Source organism: Schistocerca americana, chromosome 5, assembly GCF_021461395.2.
Source record: "Schistocerca americana isolate TAMUIC-IGC-003095 chromosome 5, iqSchAmer2.1, whole genome shotgun sequence".
Taxonomy (NCBI): Eukaryota; Metazoa; Arthropoda; class Insecta; order Orthoptera; family Acrididae; genus Schistocerca; species Schistocerca americana.
Window position 1 is genome coordinate 150,738,222 of NC_060123.1, and position 9,666 is coordinate 150,747,887.

The 9,666-nt window shown below is 42.5% G+C and overlaps 1 non-coding gene across 1 annotated transcript; it reads left to right on the forward strand.

Moving 5' to 3' along the window:
• The first annotated feature begins 3,833 nt into the window (after positions 1-3,833).
• Trnas-gga lies at positions 3,834-3,917 on the forward strand. Its single transcript is given in 2 exon segments — positions 3,834-3,873; positions 3,883-3,917. It is a non-coding gene; the product is annotated as a tRNA-Ser (tRNA).
• The last annotated feature ends 5,749 nt before the right edge of the window (positions 3,918-9,666 follow it).

A 9,666-nucleotide genomic window follows, 5' to 3' on the forward strand; every position in this document is an offset into this window, starting at 1 on the left:
TCGCCTGGCCCATCAACATCGACAATGGATTGTTAATGACTGGAAACATGTCGCCTGGTCGGATGACTCTCGTTTCAAATTGTATCGAGCGAATGGACGTGTACGGGTTTGGAGACAACTTCACGAATCCGTGGACCCTGCATGTCAGCAGGGGACTGTTCAAGCTGGTGGAGGCTCTGTAATAGTGTGGGGCGTGTGCAGTTGGAGTGATGTGGGACCCCTGATACATCTAGATACGACACTGACAGGTAACACGTACATAGGCCTCCTGTCTTATCACCTGCATCCATTGATGTCCATTGTGTATTCCGACGGACTTGGGCAATTCCAGCAGGTCAGTGCTGCACCCCACACGTCCAGAATTGCTTTAGAGTGACTTCAGGAACACTCTTCTGAGTTTAAACTCTTCGATGGCCATCAAACTCCTCAGACATGAACATTATTGAGTATATAGGGATGCCTTGCAACGTGCTATTCAGAAGAGATCTCCACCCCTTCGTATTCTTGGGGATTTATGGACAGCCCTGGAGGATTCATGGTGTCAGTTCCCTCCTGCACTACTTCAGACATTAGTCGAGTCCATGCCAGGTCGTCTTGCGGCACTTCTGCGTGCTCGCGGCGGCCCTACAGGATTTTACGCAGCTGTACCAGTTTCTTTGGCTCTTCAGTGTACATTATAGCTGTCTTCTCCAGGTGATATGTGTGTGTTGGATCCCTGTATTCCAACACACTGCTCACATATTTCTGGTACCTAGTGTTACCGCCGATTTCGACTACTGTAATCGCTCCTGATGGGCCCTTCATTTCACCCGTTTCTATGCGCGGAAAAAAATTTGAACTTTCAACAAATGTTCACAACTGAAAGACTTACAAAACAAACATACGTAAATACGATGACAATAAAACTGAATAATCGGACGTTTTTGAAGTCCGAGCACGCGGTCTACTACATTCCAAAGCAAATTTTGCTGTTGACGAAACATGTACAGAGCATGCACGAAGGAAACATGACTAAACCAATAAAACTCATGAATCCAATAGCGAAAGAGATACTGAGAGACCGCACTAGCGATGATGTAACTCATGAAACGCCAACAGGCTGGAAACGTAATTCTCGGTACCAAGAGAGATAGTGCTGGGGTACAACACCGGGCTTGCAGTCGGAAAAACAGTTGTTCAAATCCCCATATGGTCATCCAGGTTTCCCGTGGTTCCCCTTAACCGATGTCTCAGGGCATGCAGTGTCAACCTATTCCCTCTTTTAGTATAGTGTTGCCACAAAACTCTTTTATCCCAGATTCTGTTCAACTCCTTTTCATTAGTTACCCGATCTATCCACTTAATCTTCATCGCTCTTCTTCAAAACACTTTTCAAACGAATTCATTCTTTTATATGAAACAGAAGACGGGGAAAGAAAGCGAAAGCAGGGGTGGGAACTCGTGACTTCCAACCGCACAGAGCAATGTGGTAATGCAATGGCGAAAGCTGAAAATTTGTGCCGGGTCGGGAATCTAACCCGGGTGCTCCATTCTCAAGAACGGATGCCTTAAACCGCTTCGGCGTCTGGACAGGCTTTCCGTCCCGCCCAAAATCTCAACTTATCGCACAATACAATGCAGTGTCCCTCGTCCATTAACCCCCGCACCCGCAAAGTATTGATTCCTGTAGGAGTTGTTTGCACTGTTTATCGTCCACAGTTCACTCCAAATAAATGGTTCAAATGGCTCTGAGCACTATGGGACTCAACAGCTGAGGTCGTCAGTTCCTTAGAATTAACTACTTAAACCTAACTAACCTAAGGACATAACACACATCCATGCTCGAGGCAGGATTCGAACCTCCGACCGTAGCAACAGCGCGGTTTCGGACTGAAGCGTATAGAATCGCTCAAGCACAACGGCCGGCACAGTTCACTTCCATATATTCGACAGACAAACACTTCCAGAAAATACCTCCTAAGCTTTAAATTTCTATCCAATGTTAATTTTTTTAGAAAAGTATTTCTTGCTGTTCCCAGTCTGCATTTTATATGTTTCATATTTCTGCTTTTGACCGTTAATTTGCTCCCAAAATAGCAAAACTCGTCCACAACTTTCAGTGTTCCCATTTCCTATCCTCGTCTCACCATAACAAGTTGACTTAATTCATCCAAACTCGATTATCCACCATTTTTCAATTTTCTGATATCTCAATAGTCACTTTTCATGACTCTGTCAGTTCCGTTTCCGTTCAACCCCATTTTCAAGTTTGTTGCCGTCTCGACCAGAATTAGTATTTCATCGGCAAACCTTGAGCGTTTTATTTCCCCGTGAACGAGAGTTTCTCCTTGATTTCCTATATTGCATGCAGTAAGTGCAAATTTCATAATATGGGGGATAGGCTACATCTCTATCTCGTTCTATTCTCAACTACTGCCTCCCTTTCATGTCCTTCGGCTCTTATAATGTCGTCTGGTTTCTCTACAAGTTGTAGAAAGCCTTTCGGTTCCTGTACCTTTCCAGTAAAACACACACGAACACACACACACACACACACACACACACACATATATATATATATATATATATATATATATATATATATATATATATATATATATATATATCCGTCATGAGGGAAATGCAAAACCTTTTTTGAGCAGTTTTTATGAATACTTGCAACGAATTATTCTCTTTGTAGACGACGACGAAGTTAGGCGATTGCCTGGTGACAATAATACTTTCCGAAAATGAAAAATTAAGCGGAAAACCCTCAATGCTGAAGCTGTGCGGTCTCTGGCAGACCGAGATCGACGTTCTGTGCGGGGCGCCCCTGCTGGGGGCTCAGCGTCTGATTCAGGGAGGTGGACTCCATCCACTGCAGCCAATTTAAGAGGCGCCTGACTCACAGATGCTTTGCTCTGCGGCGTTCCATTCCACGGCCGCTGCTGACTCAGTGTTCGTGAGCATGTCTCCACTTCACTTGCAACACGGCATGCGTAACTTTACTGAGTGGTTGTTTTAAGAAAAATCAAAACTACTCCTCCAGTACAGCAGAATGAAAACGTAACTAGAGTTTCAAATAGAATAGTACCCACGAAACTTCAATCTAACGAGTTTCCACTGTAAGCAGTCGTATTTGTAGAAGTTCATACGGAAATGGGACACACAATTCGAATCTGTCACACGTAATTAAATCCTCTAGTTATTCTAAAACAGATAGAAAGAAATAATAAATTATCCAATTCATATAGAAATTGCTTTCGAAAGGAATCGTCACAAACTTACAGTATTAGATGGGCCAAGTTGTATACACATCTGCATTAAATGATGATACAATGCAACTGAATGACAACACTGTGAGAGATAATTCATAAGCTCCAAGTATTTTGATAACTGATATTTAAATATAGTAGGGAAATGAGCATAAAGAAGTTGAAAAACCAAGGAAGTACGTTGAAAAAACTATTTCAAAAAAATTAGCATTGACATCAGTTGCTGAAATTAAGAGATTAGGATATTCTAGAAAAAAAAAATCTGAAGAATTGCTCTAGCTCTACAAGTCACGCACCTCGTGATGTACTGGGTGGCATGCTTTTGTAGACAACAAGGCATGAACCGTTGCTTTTTTTCTCCTGGACTTACTTTGCACACAATAAGCAGAAGTTAACCATCTAACGAGACACAGAAGAACCTAAAGATGTGGTCACAGTAATCTCCTACAGATGCCTCAAATGACACATCAAAGTCTTTATTTGCATCAGCCAGCCCAGGAAACACATGGGGAGAAACTCATTTTACCGTTGACTGCGAGCAATAGTATAAGAACATGTGAATCACACGATGCCAAGCCGGCCTGGGTGGCCGAGCGGTTCAAGGCGCTACAGTCTGGAACCGCGCGACCGCTACGGTCGCAGGTTCGAATCCTGCCTCGGGCATGGATGTGTGTGATGTCCTTAGGTTTGTTAGGTTTAAGTAGTTCTAAGTTCTAGGGGACTGATGACCTTAGAAGTTAAGTCCCATAGTGCTCAGAGCCATTTGAACCATTTTTGAACACGATGCCACATGTGGCGCCAGAGCTGTGAGCGGAAAGAGTGGCCACTGTCTCAAGGAAGCCAGCTGGTAAATTGTGCAGTCCTTTCACTCTTTTCCTTTGGCTTACGCAGACGCACAGCAACATTCGAAAGTTCCCTTCACATTTCTGGATCTTATGAAATTAATCGCATTTGCATTTGCTGACACTGGAAGTTGGGAATATCAGTTTTGTGTTTGTATCCCAGTGCGTGACACTATGCACAAAACATTTTTCATCATTTATGGTTCGCCTGTATAAAATCCACCACTAACACAGAAAATTATTTCCGACACAAAATATGACTTTTCTAAACTTCTTTCCATTCAAGGTAACAGGAAAGATGTAAATAATTACCTGTTATTATTAGTTCTTCCGTCTTAAACTTAGATCAATTTAATTAAGTACAATTTTACATCAGATGCGTTTAGCTTTTATTTATAAAGAAACTTCCGTGGTTATTCTGAAAACTGCATACCTATGTTTGCACATTTTAGTTGTTTCAGATTAAAGACAGCGTTTTGATTATAAAGTTGGAGTGTTGGAGTGCCAGTTACTTACGGTGTTTTTTTATGCATTGTCCAAGCCACTGCTTCTTCCCTCCTTGCTAGCAATGGCTGGTGTCGAAAGACTTCGTTTCACGTGTACGCGGGGCAATTTTTGCCGTTCTGCAGTATTTCTCGCGCTGCATTGGGTTATTTACACCTCACCTTTTTAGATCGAACTAATGTTATGTACAGTGTTTGTGTTTGTTCGTTTGTTTTCGCCGACCTGTGAAACTACATTTCTTTTTAAAAAATTCGTGTGTGGCTGTAAGTGTGTGTGTGTGTGTGTGTGTGTGTGTGTGTGTGTGTGTGTGTGTGTGTGTGTAAGAGTGTGATGGGGAGGGAGGAGAGAGGGAAGGTGGGAGGGGGTAGTGAGTGAAAGAGAGAGAGAGAGAGAGAGTGGGGGGGGGGGAGGGAGATGACAGAATGGAGGGAGAAAGAGAGAGAGAGAGAGAGACAGAGAGAGAGAGTGATTAGAAGGTAGGGGAGGTTAGAGAGTGAATGTGTGTGATGTGTGGTGTGTGTGTGTGTGTGTGTGTGTGTGTGTGTGTGTGACAGGGAGTTAGTGTAAATTAGTGGTGTAAATTAGTTAAATGTCTAGCATGTTTAGCAGAAATGTGAGAGGAGATTGGGGGTGCGGGAATGAGAGTTGTGTTTTTTTCTTTTTTGTGTGGTAGGAGCGAGAGGAGCTGGATGGTGATTGTAGGACAGAACCTGGGAGGAGATGGTAGTGGTAAATGGAGCATGAGATTATATTTGTATATTTAATGTTATATTAAGTGGTCAATCAGTTTAAAGAGTGCAGAACAGATCATATTAACAAAATAGTGCCAAGTATGTACAACATCCTATACTGAATTAGGTATATGGATGTGATCTTGTGCTTCATAGATGAACCATGCAATAAAATTGACCAGTTACACAAATAAATTATGTTCACGGTAAGATACATTTTACACCAGAGAATGAGCACAGTAGGTAGTTACATCTTTTGGACATAACCATAAAGATGCAAAACAACCAACACAAATTCGACATACTGTAGACCGAAAACCGACACAACAGACACAATTATACATGAGACATCACAAAACCCCAGTTCTGAAAAGCAGGCAGCACTTCGATACATGACCAACAGGCTAAACACAGTGCCATTAGATACAATTACCAAAAGAAACGAATACTGTAATAGAAATAGCCACAAACAATGAATACAGAGATAAAACTTAGTAACAAAGTTGAACAATAAAATCAAGAAACAGAAAGGAACATACACCCAGCAGTCACCAACACAAGGAGAGAATCACACACAAATAAAAACACAACATAAATAACAGGAACAATACAAAGTGAGAAAGAAACAGAGAACAAAAGATGGTACACAGTGGCATACAACCACAAATATACACACGGAAAATTCAATATTTTCAAAAACAACGCATAAAAATAGCCCACCAAACCAACAATTCAATTCAAAAACACCTCGCAAAAACAAGTGGTAAAACTGATCTATAGCAGAAATCAGGAATATACCACCTAAAACGCAATATACAAAGAACATGAAAGAGCTGTGAAGCACAGGACAAATCGTTCAACTTTTGCAGAACACTTAACACCAACCCCAACATAAAATTACCATCACAAACAGCAACAAAAAACATTTCCTCGCCTTACTATACCATAACGATTCAAAAAACCATAACAGAAAAGAAACAACTCATAAATGATCAGACCAATCTGTGAAACCACACACTCTTCAAACTGACTGACCGCTTAATGTAACATAAAATATACACATATAACCACAGGCTCCATTAACCACTACCATCTCCTCCCAGGTTCTGTCCTGTAATCACCATCTAGCCCCTCCCAAAAACAGAAAAAAAGATACAACCCACAATCACCTGCCCCCCCTCCCCAAAAAAAATCTCCTCTCAGACAGATTTACCCTCCCTCACGTTCTAATCTCTCTCTCTCTCTCTCTCTCTCTCTCTCTCTCTCTCCCTCTCTCTTTCTCCCCCTCCCCCTTTCTCTCTCTCTTCTCTCCCTCCCTCTCGGCCCCCCCTCTCTCTCTATCTATCTCTCTCTTCCTCCCCCTCCCTTACCATTACCCTATTACACACACACGCACACACACACACACACACACACACACACACACACACACACACATACGAATTTTTTAAAAAAAAATGTAGTTTCACAGGTTCGCAACGCTCACAACCTGCACGAAAACAAACGAACCGGCACAAACACTTAAGGGGAGACGGAAGGCAAGTGGGCTTCAAAAATTACATTTTTATATTTTAGCATATTTCAAATGCCTGGTCTTTCCTGCGTGAAACCGTTTTTGTTTTATATAAATACGACAATTTTTTCGCGAGATATGACGGTTTTCCTGAGGCTCTGTACAATCTGGCATTTAAATGCCACGCCTTCCTTTTTGCGCTATTTTCATGCTTCTATTGTTTTATCGCTTCAATGTTTCCTATACTGTATCTACTATCGATACTCGTTTTTCCGATCGTGTTCGTTATTGTTTTTGAGCGTTAATGGTTGTACTTAGTGAAGTTTGTTGTGAGTGAAGTACGTGTTGATTTACATTTTCTTTGGTTCCGGGGTTTCATAAAAATGCCACAAAGAAATTCTCGCCTAAATTAAAATGGCTTCAAATGGTTCAAATGGCTCGGAGCACTATGGGACTGAACTGCTGAGGTCATTAGTCCCCTAGAACTTAGAACTAGTTAAACCTAACTAACCTAAGTACATCACAAACATCCACGCCCGAGGCAGGATTCGAACCTGCGACCGTAGCGGTCTTGCGGTTCCAGACTGCAGCGCCTTTAACCGCACGGCCACCTCGGCCGGCCCTAAACTAAAATTCAGAGGAAATAAATACCGAGGTAAATGAGTTTAGTGGGTCAAAGGACCCAAGAATGTTAGACATAAAGAAAATCAGCACATCAAGAAAGAAACTGCAGTGTCTTCAAGGCATTTCCTATCAGTCAGCTTGTGGAGATAATAACAATGGCGTGTGACGAGGCCCTCCCGTCGGGTAGACAGCTCGCCTGGTGCAAGTCTTTCGATTTGACGCCACTTCGGCGACTTGCGCGTCGAAGCTTGTGGAGATAAAACATTCGTTTGGAAATATTATGGTGAACCTTAGCATGCTCTGTGATTTCATTTCCAAAAATACTGTGTGCAGAATATGTGCTAGTGACGTATCTTTGGGTGAGAACCAGCGTCTTCGTAAAGGGATTGTGTCAAACCTGACATTGAGTTGTACAAAATGTGGTGCAGTTGCTACAACAATGACATCAAAAATGGCAAATAATAATTTATATGAGAACAACATAAGGCTAGTTTATGGTCTCAGATCTATTGGTAAAGGGATGGGGGCAGGCAAACTCTTATGTGCATTACTTGACATTCCAAATCCTCCTGCAAAATTTATGACTTACAATAATGTTGTTGGTATAGCTGTTGCTGAAAGTGGTGATATTTGTGCATGTTTTGATGGCAGCTGGCAGAAACGTGGACATACTTCACTAAATGGTGTCGTGACAGTTACATCATTTGATACCTTGCGGTAATTGGTGTAGAGATTCTAAGCAAGTACTGTAAAATTTAGGGCACTGTAACTGAGAAAGAGCATGAACGTAACTGCCAGATGAATTATACTGGTCCAAGTGGTGGGATGGAAGTAGAAGGAATTTTCAGGATTTTAATCATTCAGTGGCAAACAGAGGTGTCAGATACACATAGTATTTAGGGGACGGTGGCAGCAAGCTTATGACAGGGTATGTGCAGAATAAACATATGGTCCTAATATCACAATTTCTAAATTAGAGTACATTTGGCATGTCCAGAAGAGGATGGGGTCCAGGTTGACAAGATTATTGAAAGACAAATCGAAAATAGTATTGGAAGATGGTAAGAAGATAGGTGGTAAAGGTCGCCTGACAAATGTTGAAATAGATAGATTACAGAATTGTTATGACTTGGCCATAAGAAGAAATGTAGGGAATTTATAAAACATGAAAAAAGCTGCAAGGGCTATCTTTTTCCATAAGCTTTCCACAAATGAAAATCAGGTGCACAGTCTTTGCCCAAATGATCCTGACACTTGGTGCAAGTACAGGAGAAGTCCCAGATATGACCACAAACATTCTTTACTTGCATCAGAAATGAATGAAATTAAACCCATATTTAGAGACCTTTGTAAAGATACCTTGTTGAAGAAATGTCTCCATGGGAAAACCCTAAATTTAAATGAATGTGTGAATTCTGTCATTTGGAACCAGTTACCGAAAACTGTATTTGTTCAGCTTACAACCCTCAAATTTGGTGTTTATGAAGCTACACTCCTGGAAATTGAAATAAGAACACCGTGAATTCATTGTCCCAGGAAGGGGAAACTTTATTGACACATTCCTGGGGTCAGATACATCACATGATCACACTGACAGAACCACAGGCACATAGACACAGGCAACAGAGCATGCACAATGTCGGCACTAGTACAGTGTATATCCACCTTTCGCAGCAATGCAGGCTGCTATTCTCCCATGGAGACGATCGTAGAGATGCTGGATGTAGTCCTGTGGAACGGCTTGCCATGCCATTTCCACCTGGCGCCTCAGTTGGACCAGCGTTCGTGCTGGACGTGCAGACCGCGTGAGACGACGCTTCATCCAGTCCAAACATGCTCAATGGGGGACAGATCCGGAGATCTTGCTGGCCAGGGTAGTTGACTTACACCTTCTAGAGCACGTTGGGTGGCACGGGATACATGCAGACGTGCATTGTCCTGTTGGAACAGCAAGTTCCCTTGCCGGTCTAGGAATGGCAGAACGATGGGTTCGATGACGGTTTGGATGTACCTGCACTATTCAGTGTCCCCTCGACGATCACCAGTGGTGTACGGCCAGTGTAGGAGATCGCTCCCCATACCATGATGCCGGGTGTTGGCCCTGTGTGCCTCGGTCGTATGCAGTCCTGATTGTGGCGCTCACCTGCACGGCGCCAAACACGCATACGACCATCATTGGCACCAAGGCAGAAGCGACT